Source organism: Lissotriton helveticus, chromosome 11 (genome assembly GCF_964261635.1).
Source record: "Lissotriton helveticus chromosome 11, aLisHel1.1, whole genome shotgun sequence".
NCBI classification, from domain to species: Eukaryota; Metazoa; Chordata; class Amphibia; order Caudata; family Salamandridae; genus Lissotriton; species Lissotriton helveticus.
Genome location: NC_136072.1, coordinates 1,180,340,826 through 1,180,362,839, shown reverse-complemented (window position 1 = coordinate 1,180,362,839; position 22,014 = coordinate 1,180,340,826).

The following is a 22,014-nucleotide window of genomic DNA, read 5'->3' as shown; positions in this document are numbered from 1 at the left end:
GTGATGAGGCTCAACAAGAAGTGGCGGATACTGCTGCTGATGAAGACTCTGCCAACGACGACCCAGTCATCATAAAGGTCACTGCAGCCCCAGCGGGCATGCAGCAAACAGACATTTTGACCCTAGCCCGAAGAGCTGCTGCGCGTGATGATGATGATGATGATGTTGTCGATGAGGAGGCAGTGGAAACACCACAATCATTGGAGTTAAGTAGTACACCAACTCGTCCCGCTTCCATATTTCTTTCTGGCAAGAAGAGACCTGCGTCAACCTCGACCTTAATTAGTGGCGGTGAAAGTGGAAAACGTACAAAAGTTGGCCAATCCAGATCCTCCACTTCATCTGGCATTAGCTTCATGACCACCACCACCAGTATCGCCGCCTCCTCCAGGTCCCACAGACACTTCAAGTCCCCAGTTTGGGACTTCTTTACTGTTTGTCCCAAAAATCCAAAGTTTGCCATTTGTACCCTTTGTAAGCTTGCAGTTAGTCGTGGTAAGCCAGGTAGCAACTATGGTACCAGCGGCCAGAGTGGTCATCTTGAGAGAAAGCACGCTGTCCAATGGTTTGCGCACCTAGCTGCGATCAAGAAAGGCCAAAATCAAGGAAACGTTGATGTTTCATCTGATGTTGACGAGCAGGAAGAAGACGTGTCAAACACTTCCCTTACACCCAGTACCCCTCTCAGCAGCACACCCAATGTGAGGCACACTAAGAGTGTTGGAGCGAGTGAGACACCAACGCACAAAAGTTCACCAGCGAGCAAAATTGGGTTAACGAAGTCATTATCAGCCCGTAAATGCTTGGTCCAGGGCAACATTAGAACAATGCTTACTTCAGAGGTGCCATATGAACGCAACCACCCACTGACGCGTCTGTATAACACTAAGCTGGCTAAAATGCTAGCTGTGGACCTTCTACCTTTTTCTTTTGTAGAAGCGGTAGGTTTTCTTGAATTAGTTGCAACGCTCTGCCCTAAATGGAAGGTTCCGAGCCGGTTCTATTTTGCCAGAGTTGCGGTTCCAGCACTACATGAAGATGTGCTGCAGGCGATTGGGGCAGCTTTGCAGAAGAGTGCTGTTCACACAATACATCTGACAACAGACATGTGGACCAGTGGCCCAGGCGATGATTACATGTGCATCACTGCACACTGGGTCTCTTTTTCAGGTGTTAAAGCAAAGCTAAACGCAGGTGTTGACCCGGACCAAGTTTTCAAAGCTGCTCGGAAACATGCAACACTAGCCATGTTTGGCTTGGAGAAAAGTCACACAGCAGAAAACCTTTTGCAAGAGTTTAACAAAAAGGTCTTGACAATGCTATCCCCCCTAAAACGCAAGATTGGTTATGTTTCCACGGATAATGGCGCCAATGTAGTTAAGGCCATGTCGGAGGGTGGCTATGTTAGAGTGCCGTGTTTGGCGCACTGTATCAACCTGGTAGTTCAAAAATTCTTGAGTGATAAAGAGAGTCCAGCGTTCGAGGTAATGGCCACCTGCCGCAAAATGTGCAACCATTTCAGCCATTCTTTTAAGGCCCGGAAGCATCTGCGGAGACTGCTACTTCAACGTGGAATGCCAGTGAAAGCACTCATCCAGGAGGTGGCAACACGTTGGAACTCAACCTTCTACATGCTTGAGCGTCTGCATGAGCAGTATACGGTACTCGATCACTATTTCTTGACAGAGGCTACATCTCAGAAGGAGGACCTGCGGATGAGTAAGGCGCAATGGGCCATAGTTAAAAGCCTGACAGACATGCTTCGTCCTTTTGAGTTCTTCACGCGTGCAGTCAGCCAGGAGGACTGTAATTTGGGAAAAGCTATCCCATTGTTGTGCATACTGGAGCACCAACTGATGGCGGTTTCTTCTGAGTTTGAAAAAGATGAAAAAAAAAAAAACCATTTCATTTTGTCTGAGAAATTATTACATCGCCTACGTGGTGATGAACGTCTTAAAAACATCAACTCAGATCAGCATTACATTTGTGCTACTATTCTGGATCCACGCTACAAAAAGGCGCTGGCAGACAACGCATTCTTTCCTTTCGCTGATGCAGATGTTCAAAAGTACAAACATTGGTTAGCCTGGTCAGCCAAGAGGTTTGAAAAAGAACGGCAGGTTATTGAAGGAGAAGCCAGTACATCAGCATCAGCAGGCCATCCGCAGTCACAAGAATCCACTTCTGCACCTGTGGCTGGGGCACAAGTGACCTCTCAGCCGTTAAAGACACCGGCAACTGGATCATCTGCACCACACACAATGACAACACTAACAGTGGCTGGGGAGGAGGATTGGCTAAGTTTGATGGGGTATGGTTCTCGAAAAAATGTCACAGGCACAGCAAAAAGTAAGCAAAGTGGAGGAACAGTTGATGACCTTGAGTCGATGGTGCAGGACTATCTGAATGACTCAACAGTGGTCTTTCTTAATGAGGAGCCATTGCAGTATTGGCATGGCAAAAAACAATTGTGGCCACAGCTCTACAACCTGGCTATAAACTATTTGTCTTGCCCACTCGCAAGTGTGTCTTCTGAACGTGTTTTCAGTGCTGCTGGTGGCATTGTAACTCCCAAACGGAGCCGCCTATCGCCCAAAAATGTGGAGCGGCTGACAATGATCAAGATGAATCAGCACCTCATACCACCAGATTACAAAGTGCGAGAAAGCACGCCACATGAAGACGAGGAGGACAGCAACGTAGATGAGGGGATTTTTTCTCTGTTCGGTGCCACTGACCTCATCCAGCCTGAATTCGCAGAGTATGATGACGAAATCTTGTTCTTATTCCCTGACACCGAGCCCTGAAAATGAGACAATCAATCAAGAACTTTCTTTTTCGTCCTTATTCACTTTTATTCCTGTGTGCTTTGTGTCTCTCTTTCTTTGTTTTGCACAGTTAATTTAATTCAAACTTTAATCACCTAATCCCAAAAACAAGACCATCATCAGAACTGTCTTCACTTGTTTGCTTATTGATTTGAAGGTGCCGCAGTCTACATTCCTCAGGTTCACAAGTTCTGAAGAACATGCTCCTCTATCCTCCTCCTCCAGACTGCGATTTACCTCCAAGCAGAGTGCTGGATTACGCACAATGAAGAAAGACTCAGCACTTGTGGGGGTGTTGTACTTCTTTGCGGGTGAGTTGACGGTTTTGGGCCCATTGCTGTGAAGCTCTAATAATGGACAAAAGTGTTTTGGACCAAATATGAGGTGGAAATTTCTTGCCGTTTTCGCTGACTTGCTTGCCTTTGAGGTGCTCTTTGGCGGGGTTCCGGGGGTTTGTGTGTAATTTTTGGTGTCTGTCGAAGCACTGCTGCGACAGTCTAATCTTGATTGCATTTGCTTTTCAGGAAATCTGTGGTGGAAAACAGGAGTTATGATGATTGATGATGATGACCTAGCTGAACAGCGCGGCATTTGGAACGAAGGCCGAGAGATATTGTAACTTGTAAGTATGAGATTTAGCTTTTTCGCTGTTTGGGGGTGTTGTCGGGTGTTTTTTTGCGGGTGGGTTGGCGCCGGCGGGTCTTGCCTGGGGCATTCCTGGGAAGGTCTAATACCGGATACAAGTGTTTTGGACAAAATCCATAAGGAACAGCCTTTTTTTTGCCATTTCTTCAGACATCTTGCTCAATGTAGCGTTTTGGGGGGCTTCCTGCTGTTCGTGGGTGGGTTGCGGCCGGGGTCTCTGTCGAAGCACTGCTGCGACAGTCTAATCTTGATTGCATTTGCTTTTCAGGAAATCCGTGGTGGAAAACAGGAGTTATGATGATTGATGATGATGACGACCTAGCTGCACAGCGCCGCGTTTGGACCGAAGGCCGAGAGACATTGTAAGTATGAGATTTAGCTTTTTCGCTGTTTGGTGGTGTTGTGTCGGGTGTTTTTTTGCGGGTGGGTTGGCGCCGGCGGGTCTTGCCTGGGGCATTCCTGGGAAGGTCTAATACCGGATACAAGGGTTTTGGACAAAATCCATAAGGAACAGCCTTTTTTTTGCCATTTCTTCAGACATCTTGCTCAATGTAGCGTTTTGGGGGGCTTCCTGCTGTTCGTGGGTGGGTTGCGGCCGGGGTCTCTGTCGAAGCACTGCTGCGACAGTCTAATCTTGATTGCATTTGCTTTTCAGGAAATCCGTGGTGGAAAACAGGAGTTATGATGATTGATGATGATGACGACCTAGCTGCACAGCGCCGCGTTTGGACCGAAGGCCGAGAGACATTGTAAGTATGAGATTTAGCTTTTTCGCTGTTTGGTGGTGTTGTGTCGGGTGTTTTTTTGCGGGTGGGTTGGCGCCGGCGGGTCTTGCCTGGGGCATTCCTGGGAAGGTCTAATACCGGATACAAGTGTTTTGGACAAAATCCATAAGGAACAGCCTTTTTTTTGCCATTTCTTCAGACATCTTGCTCAATGTAGCGTTTTGGGGGGCTTCCTGCTGTTCGTGGGTGGGTTGCGGCCGGGGTCTCTGTCGAAGCACTGCTGCGACAGTCTAATCTTGATTGCATTTGCTTTTCAGGAAATCCGTGGTGGAAAACAGGAGTTATGATGATTGATGATGATGACGACCTAGCTGCACAGCGCCGCGTTTGGACCGAAGGCCGAGAGACATTGTAAGTATGAGATTTAGCTTTTTCGCTGTTTGGTGGTGTTGTGTCGGGTGTTTTTTTGCGGGTGGGTTGGCGGGTCTTGCCTGGGGCATTCCTGGGAAGGTCTAATACCGGCTAGAAGTTAGTTGGACAAAATCCATAAGGAAACACCAGTTTTGGCACTTTTTGTAAGTTAGGGTTCGTTAGGGTTAGCCCTAGCAGCAGGATTGCATGTGTTTAGGGGGGTTCGATTGCAACGCGGTTCTGTTGTTGTAGAGCACTGTTGGAGCGATGCTGGCTATGGATACTTTTGCTTGCAGGCAAGTGGTTTGAATACAATCCACGGTCTGTATTTGGGTCTACTGTTACTTTCAAAGTACGTTTTGTAACCATTTTTCTGCTAGGCATCGTTTTTGGAGATATGATTGGGTTCTTCTACATTTTTGCGACTGGCTTTAGTAAGGGTCTTGGTGGGAGCATTGCTGGGAAGGTCAAATTTTGTTCTAAAACACAGTAGTACACCCACCTTGAGGGGAAAGATCCGCTATAATATTTTGGCCATACTTATTGATCCTTAAAAAGGTGACTCAGACAGAGCACGCAATTTCAAAAATATTGTACTGTCTATTAGGGAAATCAAAGTGTCACTTTTTGAACCACACAGCGTACATACCTTTTATTTATTTATCAGTGGTATTGTAATAGCACTTCCTGTTTTCCGTTCAATAATTACAGGCCGGGTTTCAGTCAACATCCGCCAGGCAGGCAGTGGACAGGGTGTCTCTTCTGTCAGTGGTCACCACCACATTGATGGACGAAGCGTCAGCTGGAATGGAGGAGTGCCGCCAATAAGAGGAATTGTTTGCTGCATGCAACTTACTTACCAATTTCAACAGGACAACTCCAACAACATACGCAATACAGATACAGTATCCATTGTTGTCTTTTATTCTATGAGTGTGACTGCATGTGCTTACCTTTAGTTTGTAACCAAAGATTGTCTGTAAACTCTGTATCTTCAATTATTGTTTGTCCATGCTCTGCTTTTTTTTTCTTCTCTCAACAAAACCTACCCAAAAAGAAACCCCCATTCCCATCCATTTTACAAACCCTAACCCTCTTCCCCCGGGCTGTGTTGTTTTGCTTGATGTCTGACTAAAATGACATCAATAATTCCACACACTTGCTGGGGAGGATAAGGTGATAGCAGCAACAGGCTGGTGAAGGAATACGAGGATATCTTCTAGACTTACTCAGCTTCAGTACTATATCTTCTAGTAGTAGTAGCCAATGTCAAATAAATTCAACGCAAGTACTAGTTATACTTGCAATACTTTACCATTTGTTAGGCTACATTATGGCACTGTTCTAGTGTACTGTCACCTGCTATTTTCTCGATCGTACCGTAACCGTTGTAATGCTACAGTAAGGAGTACAAACAAGGTTTCGTTTTCTTTTTTTCCATAGGCATGCAACTGCCACTGTGTCACACCACTAGTAACACCGCAATGAGGAAATGTCACCCGCCCAGGAATGACAACGTTAATCCCCATTTCACCTGGAGCCAGGCCTGGTCCTAGCCCTAATTTCTAACACAAATTACAGGTAAGATAAGCGTTTGGTGGGAGGTAGTATAATGGAGTATTATTTCGGAGTAGACAAGAGATTGACGGTTGTACTACTAAAGTCCTACGACTGTTCAGGAAAACAAAGTTACTGTTACACCCCCGCCCCCCACCCACCAGACTGAAAAGCAGTAAAAAACAGGTATGGTCAGATAAAGTTGAAAAATATATTTATTTATCCCTAACAAAATAATCTCCCTCACCCACCCTAACCCCAACGATTGTCTCTGAAACGTCCCAAAACGATCCCAACTCCCAAATCCCACCCCCCAAAAGTCTATAAAAAAAGGGCAAGGGACACTCCACTACTGGAGGGTGCTGGTGCTGGTGCATGATGCGGCATGGGCATCATACTCCTTGCGGAGGGTGGCAAGCTCGGAGCGGAGGCCCTTAACCAAGGTCTTATACCTCAGGACCTCCTGCTCCAGGTTGGACATGCGGACTCGTAGGCGGCGTTGGCGTTCCTTGCAGCTCCTGTGGGGGGCAGCTGGTATTTCGGGTGCTTGGCGGTGGCGGTCGGCTTTCTTAGCCCGGCTCGGTCCCGCTGGTTTAGTCACGGAGGAGGATGCAGTGGTCACAGTCGAAGATGTTGCCCCGCTCGACTGCGTGTCCTCCTCCTCCTCCAGGGCCACCAGCCGCCGATACTCGGCGACTGTGGCCTCCAGCCTCCGTTGCCGGGCCAATCTAGCCTGCTCCCTCCTTGTTGTTGATTTGGAAGGAGCAACTATATGAAGAAAGAAAGACATAGTCTGTAACCAATGCTCCTTATTAATAACACAAAGTGATTGAGCCGAAAGTTGGGTCACAGAGTACAAGTAGCAAATTGAAAGCACAGTACATAACTATTGAGGACAGTATCTATGTAACCTCCCACTTCTGCATCCTTGCTCTAACAGTAGTGGTAGTTTAATGAACTAATTCTACGACCACTATGGACTTCCATTACAGTCGACTATGACAGTACACCAGTCTTATTCTTCTTCTTCTCTCTTGTTTAGGGAAATGGGTACGTTATCTTATGCAAGCCGGCAGAATGACATGGACACAGCACAGTGAAGTTGCACCCGAGAAAAAAAGTTGCACACCATGATGATGGAGACAGACTTGCGTTACTGTACCGGTCCAGTACATGCAGGTGGTGAAGCTATTACTTTTCTATTACGGGTGGCACTGAGAATACTCTGTTACAAGGGCTACTGCTTAATTAATTTACCTTTCACCCTACAGTGCAAATGAGTACTAGAAAAGGAAACTGAAGAAGCTAACTAATTTGATTATCTATCACTTCACATGGGACGTATTTAATGACAGATGAGATGACTTTAGGTGCTTTGCTTAATATTGAGTGAACACAGTGATACACCCACACATGAATGACGTACTAAAGTTATTAAGAGAGGTACGGAGTGTCCACCGTAATAACCAGATATATGCTGTGAATGCAAACGCAATACAAAGTACTGCTACTATTCATGGTAGTATTGGACACATTTACAATTTCTTTTCCTTGCCTTCCCTGCACTGGGACGGACGTGCGGGTGCGGTGGTTCATGCTCTTCAAGGTAACACTTACTTCACCTGGCGACCATCTACTCTCTCTAGATACACATTTGCTATGTAAGAGTCAGAGAATACCATGCTCCAGGCATCCATTCATTCAAAGTATACGCACACATACAGTTTCTGTTTCACCCACCCAGGCTGCTGTCCTTCCACCCATCCTTGCTTCATCATTGACCCAGCCATGCACCATACCATATTCTTTCCTTCCCAGCCACCTCTGGGTCCAAGCAAACACATATCGTTCTTCTTTGCCAGCCATCATACAAGTTCGCGTCCCACTTACTTACACCCTTCTTTCGCTTTTCGTTCATCCCATCCATCACGTTCGTCTAAGAACTTATTGGGATTCTTCTCACCAAAAACTTCACAGCTAAGTCGAAGTACATTTCGAGGAGGCTACTACCTGGTTGATTTGTAATTGTAATACACCCGTGCAGAAAGCACACTATGCAGTCTTCAATCTCAATAAGTAAGGAATATATAGCTTACCTGTTTCCGCCACCACCGTTTGATCCCCCACAGGAACGGCCACCAGCTCTTCTAACGCCGCATCCTCCCCAGAGGCCTCCGAGTCCAAGTCCAACACAGCCACCTCCGCGCTGGCCCCGTCACCAGATGTTACACCTACAAAGTACATTTAAGAAAGTTAGAATACACCACTCACTACTATATAATATTTGGTCTAGGAGAAATGTTAAAAAAACAGAATACAATGTAATAATTTGTGACTGTCTACTCCATAGTAAAAATGTCCCATTTTCCAGGGAAGGCTGTTGTCTTGCTGCACTTTTATGCACAACTGATGAATGCTTGCTTTTGATTTTTAACACGCACCACTTTTTCTCCTAACAGACAGAAGCTTGACTCCTGAGTCCTAAGAACACGACCAGGATCAAGTTCAAAGTAGGTGAGAGTTCGGCTCGACCACAAGAAATGTGTCCAATTAATCGTCAGCACTAACCACTTTTCCGTTTACAGTTAAATAGTTTTATGACAAAGTAGATTTTAATAAATGTGTTTACTTTTAATAAAGCTTTTACACTTAAATAGACTCTGTGGTTTTTGTTCCTCTAGACTAGAGTGGATGAGCTAAAGGTTTTGGAATTTTTGCAAGCATGAGTGCCTCTGACACTTCTTGACTGTGCTGTGACTCCGTACTACTCTCTTGTCCTGCGTACGATAATCTAGAGATCATTGGGGATCTATAATCGGTGACTTCGGGAGCTGAATGACTCTGCCACACTATCTAGTCAGTAAGGAGACAGTGCATAGAGGTATTGCTGAATATAATGGGAGTCCAATGGAATTGCCAAATGTCCAATCTTAGTTAGCTACACAGACAGACTAATAAGAATAGTCTAGTAATACCACAGGGAGTCATATTCGAGGCAGGATAAGAATTTATATCCAGTCTACAAGAAGATCAAAGACGATTTAGAAAAAATCGAATGAGGAACGCTAGGAAAAAATAGGTACTGTTTAGTAAAATGTAAACTTACTGGGGCCAGCAAAGGAGCCCTCGCCTGCCCGATCCTGGCCTGCATCCTCAGCACCCTCCTCCTGTGTCCTCTTGCCCTTGGGGGGAGCTGATGTACAACATGAAAGAAAGAAAAACCATAAAACATGGATGAGATTTTTCAACCAAATCAAACATTTCAAAAGAACAATAACAACATATTTTGGAAAAATAGCAAATAGATAGACAACTATTCCACGGGATCTATCTCATGTGGTATACTACGTTATTCGTATTGCCTGATTTGCGGAACGTTGACTTAGAAAGTTCCTATGTAACTCAATAAACAGACTACTAAAGAGGTTTGCCTAGGCCTGGCACTGCAGGCAGTAGTGCGCAACACGTGACAGACAAAGTCCATCCTGCTTGCAGATCAGTGAATACTCAAACTATCAATCCACCCGCCACCACCGCCACTATTTCTTCTGATAGCCATGTGACTGTCTAAAGGAAGGACACTGGACTTCAGTCTGTTGGGGCTGATTTATAAGTCCCTTGCGGAAGTTGCGGCTGATTTTCCTCCATTGTTGCGTGCCTTTTCTGACGCAGCGGCAGAACAAAAGACTCGCCATGGTGTTGGTGCGGCGTATATATAAAAAAAAAAAACACATATGGGCATATGGGCGATGCATCACGTTGTAAAGCCCTGCGCCATCAGGGGGCGTTCCGGCGCAAGGGAGGGCGTACCTGCGCAGGAACGAATCCTAAAAGTGGCTGAGGGAAATCTACAAGATGTCAATCAGTCATTTTTAGGACAATGATGCATGACTCAAACCCTGCGCGCTTGAAGCCGACGTACGGCTTGATGCAGCATTGGGGAGATAGGGTACCCCAGAGCATTGCTGGAGCTGCGCCATCGTTGGCACGCAACTCCAGCAATGCGCTGCCTTTACGGCACAGATGCGTAAGGCTTCTGTGACGTTTTGGCCCAATGGGTGGTGGTGGCATGGCACACAATTACTGCCGCATCCCTGCTACTTTGCAGGGATGCGCCGGTAATTGAAAATATGACCCTTACTGTCTAGCATTACGCAGTTCTTTTCTTTACAGTACACTCATACATAATTTCTCAGGCCAATGAAATGCTTCTGAACACAACATACAAAACAAAGAAGCATAGTAGCAAGCAAGGCTACTGAGAAGGAGAGCAGTGCACCTGAAAATGAAATGCATAGAAGATTTTGAAATATAATTTACCTCAATGTAATCGGCAGCATTATTGCTCTTGGTAAAGAACAAAGATTTGCAAATAACAGAGCAGGATAAAACAGAGTAGTAAATGTACTACTACTACTACTCACCAAGCCCGGGGACCTCTACGCCGAGCGCGTCCAGCAAGTCCCGCTCCCGGTCCATGACATCGGTCCAGCGGTGGGTGGCCTGGTTATATGTGCGCCGGACCCCAGAGATCTTGTACATGGCCCGGCACACCTTCTCCCACCGCTGGCGGCGCTCCCGGATGCCATAGCCGGTCGCGATCTTGCCGCCTCCCAGGATCGTCTTGGGGAGGCGGCGCTGGACATGGAAGATCAGTGCCGCCACTTCCTCCGCGCTGAAGATCTCCCTCGGGACCACTTGCTCCCCCCTTAAACGCCCGCACGGGAGCCGGGCACGGGGTGCGGGACCCTTCCCCTTCTCAGGGTGCTTCCCGGCTCCCTTTACCATGGTCTGGGCAGAAATAAACTTAAATGATAAAGAAGAAATAGAATAGTGAAGAAGAAAAGAAAAGAGTTTAAAAAAGTAGTTTAAAAGTAAATAAAAGCTGCAGAAAACACAAAAATATAGAGCTAGAAAAATAGAGGGTTAGATAATAAGTAAAATTAGATCAAAAAAACTTCAAACAAGCAAAGGATGGCAGAGATTGAGAGAGGATACAGAAAGCATGCCCAGAACCATAGCAATGAATGAGAAACAAGATGGCCGCGCCCGTTCACGACCGCGTGGGTAAGTTCGCGCGAGATTTTCCTTGCGAGTACGCGCGAAATTGTACTCGCGAGCAGCACACTTTGCGAGATTACACATAGCGGGCGGAAACGGAATTACGTCACGCCAACAAGATGGCCGCGCCCGTGTACGACCGATAGGGTAACTTGGCAAACGAATAGCTAGAAGCGCCTCGCGAACACGCGCAAGATCACGCGAACATACACGTCGCAACAAAAACAATTTTGTATTCGCACGTATTCGCGGCTTCCGAAATCGATCTCGCACGGATTCGCGCCCCAAATAACGCGCGAAATTGCAAAAAAAACGATTTTAGCTAAAATGAAAGCAATGAGCAGGTGCAAAAGTTCAAACTTAACATTAGTAACATTCAAGGTAGTGCTTCCTGATGGGCCCCTCCAGAGTTTGCAACAATTCTATGACCCTGCTATGACCCAAACAGCAGGCTCATAGAATAGCACCATAAAGGTCCTGTAAAAAAAAAATTTCACTGCAACAAAAAGCAAATTACAGATAAGGAAGGAAGCAGGTGCCAGCCAGACTGGAACTTTCAAAATTACTGACACATTAATGAAACACAAATTAATTGATGGCAGTTGAAGAAGGGCAGGTGTGCTAGCTTTTTTCAACCACCATAATCTACAGTAATAAATAAACCTAATAGGTGCCTGTGAGGATGTACTAGAGGGTGGCATGGGTGTCCCAGAGGGTGGCAGTGGTGAAACAGAGGGTGCTGTGAACCTGTGATGATAAACCAGGTGTAGAAACAACATAGTCGCGGCCGTTGCAAGCCGAAAAGTAAGTTCGCAATTGCGAACTTGTCCCAAAATCGGCGCGAACACGCGCCAACACAAAAAACGGAAAAATCCGCAAATCCGCTAGAGTTCGCGGATCTTCGCGGATTGCGAATCCGTAAATACGCAAGTTCGCGGATTGCCAATCCGCAAAATCCGCCCATGCTTAATCCTCTTTATCCCTTCCTCAAACATGTATCCTCTGTATCCCTCCCTCAAACATGTATCCTGCGTATCCCTTCCTCAATGTGTATCCCTTCCTCAAACATGTATCCTCTGTATCCCTTCCTCAAACATGTATCCTCTGTATCCCTTCCTCAAACATGTATCCTCTGTATCCCTTACTCAAACATGTATCCTACGTATCCCTTCCTCTAACATGTATCTTGTGTATCCCTTCCTTTAACATGTATCCTACGTATCCCTTCCTCAAACAGATATCCTGCGCATCCCTTCCTCTAACATGTATCCTGTGTATCCCTTCCTCTAACATGTATCCTACGTATCCCTTCCTCAAACAGATATCCTGCGCATCCCTTCCTCTAACATGTATCCTGTGTATCCCTTCCTCTAACATGTATCCTACTTATCCCTTCCTCAAACAGATAGCCTGTGCATCCCTTCCTCAAACATGTATCCTGTGTATCCCTTCCTCAAACATGTATCCAGTGTATTCCTTCCTCAAACATGTATCCTGTGTATCCCTTCCTAAAACATGTATCCTACGTATCTCTTCCTCAAACATATCCTATGTATCCTTTCCTCAAACATGTATCCAGTGTATCCCTTCCTCAAACATGTATCCTGCGTATCCCTTCCTCAAACATATCCTATGTATCTGTATTCCTTCCTCAAACATGTATCCTGTGTATCCCTTCCTCAAACATGTATCCTACTTATCCCTTCCTCAAACATATCCTATGTATCCCTTCCTCAAACATGTATCCAGTGTATCTCTTCCTCAAACATGTATCCTCTGTATCCCTATCTCAAACATGTATCCTGTTTATACCTTCCTCAAACATGTATCCTGTTTATCCCTTCCTCAAACATATCCTGTGTATCTGTATTCCTTCCTCAAACATGTATCCTGTGTATGCCTTCCTCAAACATGTATCCTACGTATCCCTTCCTCAAACATATCCTATGTATCCCTTCCTCAAACATGTATCCAGTGTATCTCTTCCTCAAACGTGTATCCTCTGTATCCCTATATCAAACATGTATCCTACGTATCCTTTCCTCAAACATATCCTATGTATCCCTTCCTCAAACATGTATCCAGTGTATCTCTTCCTCAAACATGTAGCCTCTGTATCCCTATCTCAAACATGTATCCTGTTTATCCCTTCCTCAAACATGTATCCTGTTTATCCCTTCCTCAAACATGTATCCTGTGTATCCCTTCCTCAAACATGTATCCGGTGTATCCCTTCCTCAACCATGTATCCTGTGTGTCCCTTCCTCAAACATGTATCCTGTGTATCCCTTCCTCAAACATGTATTGATACTGCGTATCCCTTCCTCAACCATGTATCCTGTGTATCCCTTCCTCAAACATATATCCTATGTATCCCTTCCTCAAACATGTATCCAGTGTATCTCTTCCTCAAACATGTATCCTCTGTATCCCTTCCTCAAACAGATATCCTGCGCATCCCTTCCTCTAACATGTATCCTGTGTATCCCTTCCTCTAACATCTATCCTGCTTATCCCTTCCTCAAACAGATAGCCTGTACATCCCTTCCTCAAACATGTATCAAGTGTATTCCTTCCTCAAACATGTATCCTGTGTATCCCTTCCTAAAACATGTATCCTACGTATCTCTTCCTCAAACATATCCTATGTATCCTTTCCTCAAACATGTATCCAGTGTATCCCTTCCTCAAACATGTATCCTGCGTATCCCTTCCTCAAACATATCCTGTGTATCTGTATTCCTTCCTCAAACATGTATCCTGTGTATCCCTTCCTCAAACATGTATCCTACTTATCCCTTCCTCAAACATATCCTATGTATCCCTTCCTCAAACATGTATCCAGTGTATCTCTTCCTCAAACATGTATCCTCTGTATCCCTATCTCAAACATGTATCCTGTTTATACCTTCCTCAAACATGTATCCTGTTTATCCCTTCCTCAAACATATCCTGTGTATCTGTATTCCTTCCTCAAACATGTATCCTGTGTATGCCTTCGTCAAACATGTATCCTACGTATCCCTTCCTCAAACATATCCTATGTATCCCTTCCTCAAACATGTATCCAGTGTATCTCTTCCTCAAACGTGTATCCTCTGTATCCCTATATCAAACATGTATCCTACGTATCCTTTCCTCAAACATATCCTATGTATCCCTTCCTCAAACATGTATCCAGTGTATCTCTTCCTCAAACATGTAGCCTCTGTATCCCTATCTCAAACATGTATCCTGTTTATCCCTTCCTCAAACATGTATCCTGTTTATCCCTTCCTCAAACATGTATCCTGTGTATCCCTTCCTCAAACATGTATCCGGTGTATCCCTTCCTCAACCATGTATCCTGTGTGTCCCTTCCTCAAACATGTATCCTGTGTATCCCTTCCTCAAACATGTATTGATACTGCGTATCCCTTCCTCAACCATGTATCCTGTGTATCCCTTCCTCAAACATATATCCTATGTATCCCTTCCTCAAACATGTATCCAGTGTATCTCTTCCTCAAACATGTATCCTCTGTATCCCTTCCTCAAACAGATATCCTGCGCATCCCTTCCTCAAACATGTATCCTGCGTATCCCTTCCTCAAACATGTATCCACTGTATCCCTTCCTCAAAAATGTAACCTGTGTATCCTTTCCGCAAACATGTATCCTCTTTATCCCTTCCTCAAACATGTATCCTTTGTATCCCTCCCTCAAACATGTATCCTGCGTATCCCTTCCTCAATGTGTATCCCTTCCTCAAACATGTATCCTCTGTATCCCTTCCTCAAACATGTATGCTCTGTATCCCTTCCTCAAACATGTATCCTCTGTATCCCTTACTCAAACATGTATCCTACGTATCCCTTCCTCTAACATGTATCCTGTGTATCCCTTCCTCTAACATGTATCCTATGTATCCCTTCCTCAAACAGATATCCTGCGCATCCCTTCCTCTAACATGTATCCTGTGTATCCCTTCCTCTAACATGTATCCTACGTATCCCTTCCTCAAACAGATATCCTGCGCCTCCCTTCCTCTAACATGTATCTTGTGTATCCCTTCCTCTAACATGTATCCTACGTATCCCTTCCTCAAACAGATATCCTGCGCATCCCTTCCTCTAACATGTATCCTGTGTATCCCTTCCTCTCACATGTATCCTACGTATCCCTTCCTCAAACAGATATCCTGCGCATCCCTTCCTCTAACATGTATCCTGTGTATCCCTTCCTCTAACATGTATCCTATGTAACCCTTCCTCAAACAGATATCCTTCGCATCACTTCCTCTAACATGTATCCTGTGTATCCCATCCTCTAACATGTATCCTACGTATCCGTTCCTCAAACAGATATCCTGCGCATCCCTTCCTCAAACATGTATCCTCTGTATCCCTTACTCAAACATGTATCCTACATATCCCTTCCTCTAACATGTATCCTGTGTATCCCTTCCTCAAACATATATCCTGCGTATCCCTTCCTCAAACATGTATCCTGCATATCCCTTCATCAAACATGTATCCTATGTATCCTTTCCTCAAACATGTATCCTGCGAATCCCTTCCTCAAACATGTATCCTCTGTATCCCTTCCTCAAAATTGTAACCTGTGTATCCCTTCCTCAAACATGTATCCTCTTTATCCCTTCCTCAAACATGTATCCTCTGTATCCCTCCCTCAAACATGTATCCTGCGTATCCCTTCCTCAATGTGTATCCCTTCCTCAAACATGTATCCTCTGTATCCGTTCCTCAAACATGTATCCTCTGTATCCCTTCCTCAAACATGTATCCTCTGTATCCCTTACTCAAACATGTATCCTACGTATCCCTTCCTCCAACATGTATCTTGTGTATCCCTTCCTTTAACATGTATCCTACGTATCCCTTCCTCAAACAGATATCCTGCGCATCCCTTCCTCTAACATGTATCCTGTGTATCCCTTCCTCTAACATGTATCCTACGTATCCCTTCCTCAAACAGATATCCTGCGCATCCCTTCCTCTAACATGTATCCTGTGTATCCCTTCCTCTAACATGTATCCTACTTATCCCTTCCTCAAACAGATATCCTGCGCATCCCTTCCTCAAACATGTATCCTGTGTATCCCTTCCTCAAACATGTATCCCGTGTATTCCTTCCTCAAACATGTATCCTGTGTATCCCTTCCTAAAACATGTATCCTACGTATCTCTTCCTCAAACATATCCTATGTATCCTTTCCTCAAACATGTATGCAGTGTATCCCTTCCTCAAACATGTATCCTGCGTATCCCTTCCTCAAACATATCCTGTGTATCTGTATTCCTTCCTCAAACATGTATCCTGTGTATCCCTTCCTCAAACATGTATCCTACGTATCCCTTCCTCAAACATATCCTATGTATCCCTTCCTCAAACATGTATCCAGTGTATCTCTTCCTCAAACATGTATCCTCTGTATCCCTATCTCAAACATGTATCCTGTTTATACCTTCCTCAAACATGTATCCTGTTTATCCCTTCCTCAAACATATCCTGTGTATCTGTATTCCTTCCTCAAACATGTATCCTCTGTATCCCTCCCTCAAACATGTATCCTGCGTATCCCTTCCTCAATGTGTATCCCTTCCTCAAACATGGATCCTCTGTATCCGTTCCTCAAACATGTATCCTCTGTATCCCTTCCTCAAACATGTATCCTCTGTATCCCTTACTCAAACATGTATCCTACGTATCCCTTCCTCCAACATGTATCTTGTGTATCCCTTCCTTTAACATGTATCCTACGTATCCCTTCCTCAAACAGATATCCTGCGCATCCCTTCCTCTAACATGTATCCCACGTATCCCTTCCTCAAACAGATATCCTGCGCATCCCTTCCTCTAACATGTATCCTGTGTATCCCTTCCTCTAACATGTATCCTACTTATCCCTTCCTCAAACAGATATCCTGCGCATCCCTTCCTCAAACATGTATCCTGTGTATCCCTTCCTCAAACATGTATCCCATGTATTCCTTCCTCAAACATGTATCCTGTGTATCCCTTCCTAAAACATGTATCCTACGTATCTCTTCCTCAAACATATCCTATGTATCCTTTCCTCAAACATGTATGCAGTGTATCCCTTCCTCAAACATGTATCCTGCGTATCCCTTCCTCTAACATGTATCCTGTGTATCCCTTCCTCTAACATGTATCCTACTTATCCCTTCCTCAAACAGATATCCTGCGCATCCCTTCCTCAAACATGTATCCTGTGTATCCCTTCCTCAAACATGTATCCCGTGTATTCCTTCCTCAAACATGTATCCTGTGTATCCCTTCCTCTAACATGTATCCTACGTATCCCTTCCTCAAACAGATATCCTGCGCATCCCTTCCTCTAACATGTGTTCTGTGTATCCCTTCCTCTAACATGTATCCTACTTATCCCTTCCTCAAACAGATATCCTGCGCATCCCTTCCTCAAACATGTATCCTGTGTATCCCTTCCTCAAACATGTATCCCGTGTATTCCTTCCTCAAACATGTATCCTGTGTATCCCTTCCTAAAACATGTATCCTACGTATCTCTTCCTCAAACATATCCTATGTATCCTTTCCTCAAACATGTATGCACTGTATCCCTTCCTCAAACATGTATCCTGCGTATCCCTTCCTCAAACATATCCTGTGTATCTGTATTCCTTCCTCAAACATGTATCCTGTGTATCCCTTCCTCAAACATGTATCCTACGTATCCCTTCCTCAAACATATCCTATGTATCCCTTCCTCAAACATGTATCCAGTGTATCTCTTCCTCAAACATGTATCCTCTGTATCCCTATCTCAAACATGTATCCTGTTTATACCTTCCTCAAACATGTATCCTGTTTATCCCTTCCTCAAACATATCCTGTGTATCTGTATTCCTTCCTCAAACATGTATCCTGTGTATGCCTTCCTCAAACATGTATCCTACGTATCCCTTCCTCAAACAGATATCCTGTGCATCCCTTCCTCTAACATGTATCCTGTGTATCCCTTCCTCTAACATGTATCCTACGTATCCCTTCCTCAAACAGATATCCTGCGCATCCCTTCCTCTAACATGTATCCTGTGTATCCCTTCCTCTAACATGTATCCTATGTATCCCTTCCTCAAACATGTATCCTGCGTAACCCTTCCTCAAAAATGTAACCTGTGTATCCTTTCCGCAAACATGTATCCTCTTTATCCCTTCCTCAAACATGTATCCTCTGTATCCCTCCCTCAAACATGTAACCTGCGTATCCCTTCCTCAATGTGTATCCCTTCCTCAAACATGTATCCTCTGTATCCCTTCCTCAAACATGTATCCTCTTTATCCCTTCCTCAAACATGTATCCTCTGTATCCCTCCCTCAAACATGTATCCTGCGTATCCCTTCCTCAATGTGTATCCCTTCCTCAAACATGTATCCTCTGTATCCCTTCCTCAAACATGTATCCTCTGTATCCCTTCCTCAAACATGTATCCTCTGTATCCCTTACTCAAACATGTATCCTACGTATCCCTTCCTCTAACATGTATCTTGTGTATCCCTTCCTTTAACATGTATCCTACGTATCCCTTCCTCAAACAGATATCCTGCGCGTCCCTTCCTCTAACATGTATCCTGTGTATCCCTTCCTCTAACATGTATCCTACGTATCCCTTCCTCAAACAGATATCCTGCGCATCCCTTCCTCTAACATGTATCCTGTGTATCCCTTCCTCTAACATGTATCCTACTTATCCCTTCCTCAAACAGATAGCCTGTGCATCCCTTCCTCAAACATGTATCCTGTGTATCCCTTCCTCAAACATGTATCCAGTGTATTCCTTCCTCAAACATGTATCCTGTGTATCCCTTCCTAAAACATGTATCCTACGTATCTCTTCCTCAAACAAATCCTATGTATCCTTTCCTCAAACATGTATCCAGTGTATCCCTTCCTCAAACATGTATCCTGCGTATCCCTTCCTCAAACATATCCTTTGTATCTGTATTCCTTCCTCAAACATGTATCCTGTGTATCCCTTCCTCAAACATGTATCCTACTTATCCCTTCCTCAAACATATCCTATGTATCCCTTCCTCAAACATGTATCCAGTGTATCTCTTCCTCAAACATGTATCCTCTGTATCCCTATCTCAAACATGTATCCTGTTTATACCTTCCTCAAACATGTATCCTGTTTATCCCTTCCTCAAACATATCCTGTGTATCTGTATTCCTTCCTCAAACATGTATCCTGTGTATGCCTTCCTCAAACATGTATCCTACGTATCCCTTCCTCAAACATATCCTATGTATCCCTTCCTCAAACATGTATCCAGTGTATCTCTTCCTCAAACGTGTATCCTCTGTATCCCTATATCAAACATGTATCCTACGTATCCTTTCCTCAAACATATCCTATGTATCCCTTCCTCAAACATGTATCCAGTGTATCTCTTCCTCAAACATGTAGCCTCTGTATCCCTATCTCAAACATGTATCCTGTTTATCCCTTCCTCAAACATGTATCCTGTTTATCCCTTCCTCAAACATGTATCCTGTGTATCCCTTCCTCAAACATGTATCCGGTGTATCCCTTCCTCAACCATGTATCCTGTGTGTCCCTTCCTCAAACATGTATCCTGTGTATCCCTTCCTCAAACATGTATTGATACTGCGTATCCCTTCCTCAACCATGTATCCTGTGTATCCCTTCCTCAAACATATATCCTATGTATCCCTTCCTCAAACATGTATCCAGTGTATCTCTTCCTCAAACATGTATCCTCTGTATCCCTTCCTCAAACAGATATCCTGCGCATCCCTTCCTCTAACATGTATCCTGTGTATCCCTTCCTCTAACATGTATCCTGCTTATCCCTTCCTCAAACAGATATCCTGCGCATCCCTTCCTCTAACATGTATCCTGTGTATCCCTTCCTCTAACATGTATCCTACGTATCCCTTCCTCAAACAGATATCCTGCGCCTCCCTTCCTCTAACATGTATCTTGTGTATCCCTTCCTCTAACATGTATCCTAGGTATCCCTTCCTCAAACAGATATCCTGCGCATCCCTTCCTCTAACATGTATCGTGTGTATCCCTTCCTCTAACATGTATCCTACGTATCCCTTCCGTAAACAGATATCCTTCGCATCCCTTCCTCTAACATGTATCCTGTGTATCCCTTCCTCTAACATGTATCCTAGGTATCCCTTCCTCAAACAGATATCCTGCGCATCCCTTCCTCTAACATGTATCCTGTGTATCCCTTCCTCTAACATGTATCCTACGTATCCCTTCCTCAAACAGATATCCTTCGCATCCCTTCCTCTAACATGTATCCTGTGTATCCCTTCCTCAAACATATATCCTGCGTATCCCTTCCTCAAACATGTATCCTGCATATCCCTTCATCAAACATGTATCCTATGTATCCCTTCCTCAAACATGTATCCTGCGTATTCCTTCCTCAAACCTGTATCCTCTGTATCCCTTCCTCAAAAATGTAACCTGTGTATCCCTTCCTCAAACATGTATCCTCTTTATCCCTTCCTCAAACATGTATCCTCTGTATCCCTCCCTCAAACATGTATCTTGTGTATCCCTTCCTTTAACATGTACCCTGCGTATCTCTTCCTTAAACAGATATCCTGTGCATCCCTTCCTCTAACATGTATCCTGTGTATCCCTTCCTCTAACATGTATCCTACGTATCCCTTCCTCAAACAAATATCCTGCGCATCCCTTCCTCTAACATGTATCCTGTGTATCCCTTCCTCTAACATGTATCCTACGTATCCCTTCCTCAGACAGATATCCTGCGCATCCCTTCCTCAAACATGTATCCTGTGTATCCCTTCCTCAAACATGTATCCTGTGTATCCCTTCATCAAACATATCCTATGTATCCTTTCCTCAAACATGTATACAGTGTATCCCTTCCTCAAACATGTATCCTGTGTATCCCTTCCTCAAACACGTATCCTGTGTATCCATTCCTCAAACATGTATCCTGCGTATCCCTTCCTCAAACATGTATCCTGCGTATCCCTTCCTCAAACATGAATCCTGTGTATCCTATCCTCAAACATGTATCCTCTGTATCCCTTCCTCAAACATGTATCCTCTGTATCCCTTCCTCAAACATGTATCCTGCGTATCGCTTCCTCAAACATGTATCTTGCGTAGCCCTTCCTCAAACATGTATCTTGTGTATCCCTTCCTCAAACATGAATCCTGTGTATCCTATCCTCAAACATGTATGCTCTGTATCCCTTCCTCAAACATGTATCCTGTGTATCCCTTCCTCAAACATGTATCCTACGTATCTCTGCCTCAAACATATCCTATGTATCCTTTCCTCAAACATGTATCCAGTGTATCCCTTCCTCAAACATGTATCCTGCGTATCCTTCCTCAAACGTATCCTGTGTATCTGTATTCCTTCCTCAAACATGAATCCTGTGAATCCCTTCCTCAAACATGTATCCTACGTATCCCTTCCTCAAATATATCCTATGTATCCCTTCCTCAAACATGTATCCAGTGTATCCCTTCCTCAAACATATATCCTGCGTATCCCTTCCTCCAACGTATCCTGTGTATCTGTATTCCTTCCTCAAACATGTATCCTGTGTATCCCTTCCTCAAACATGTATCCTGTGTATCCCTTCCTCAAACATGTATCCTACGTATCCCTTCCTCAAACATATCCTATGTATCCCTTCCTCAAACATGTATCCAGTGTATCTCTTCCTCAAACATGTATCCTCTGTATCCCTATCTCAAACATGTATCCT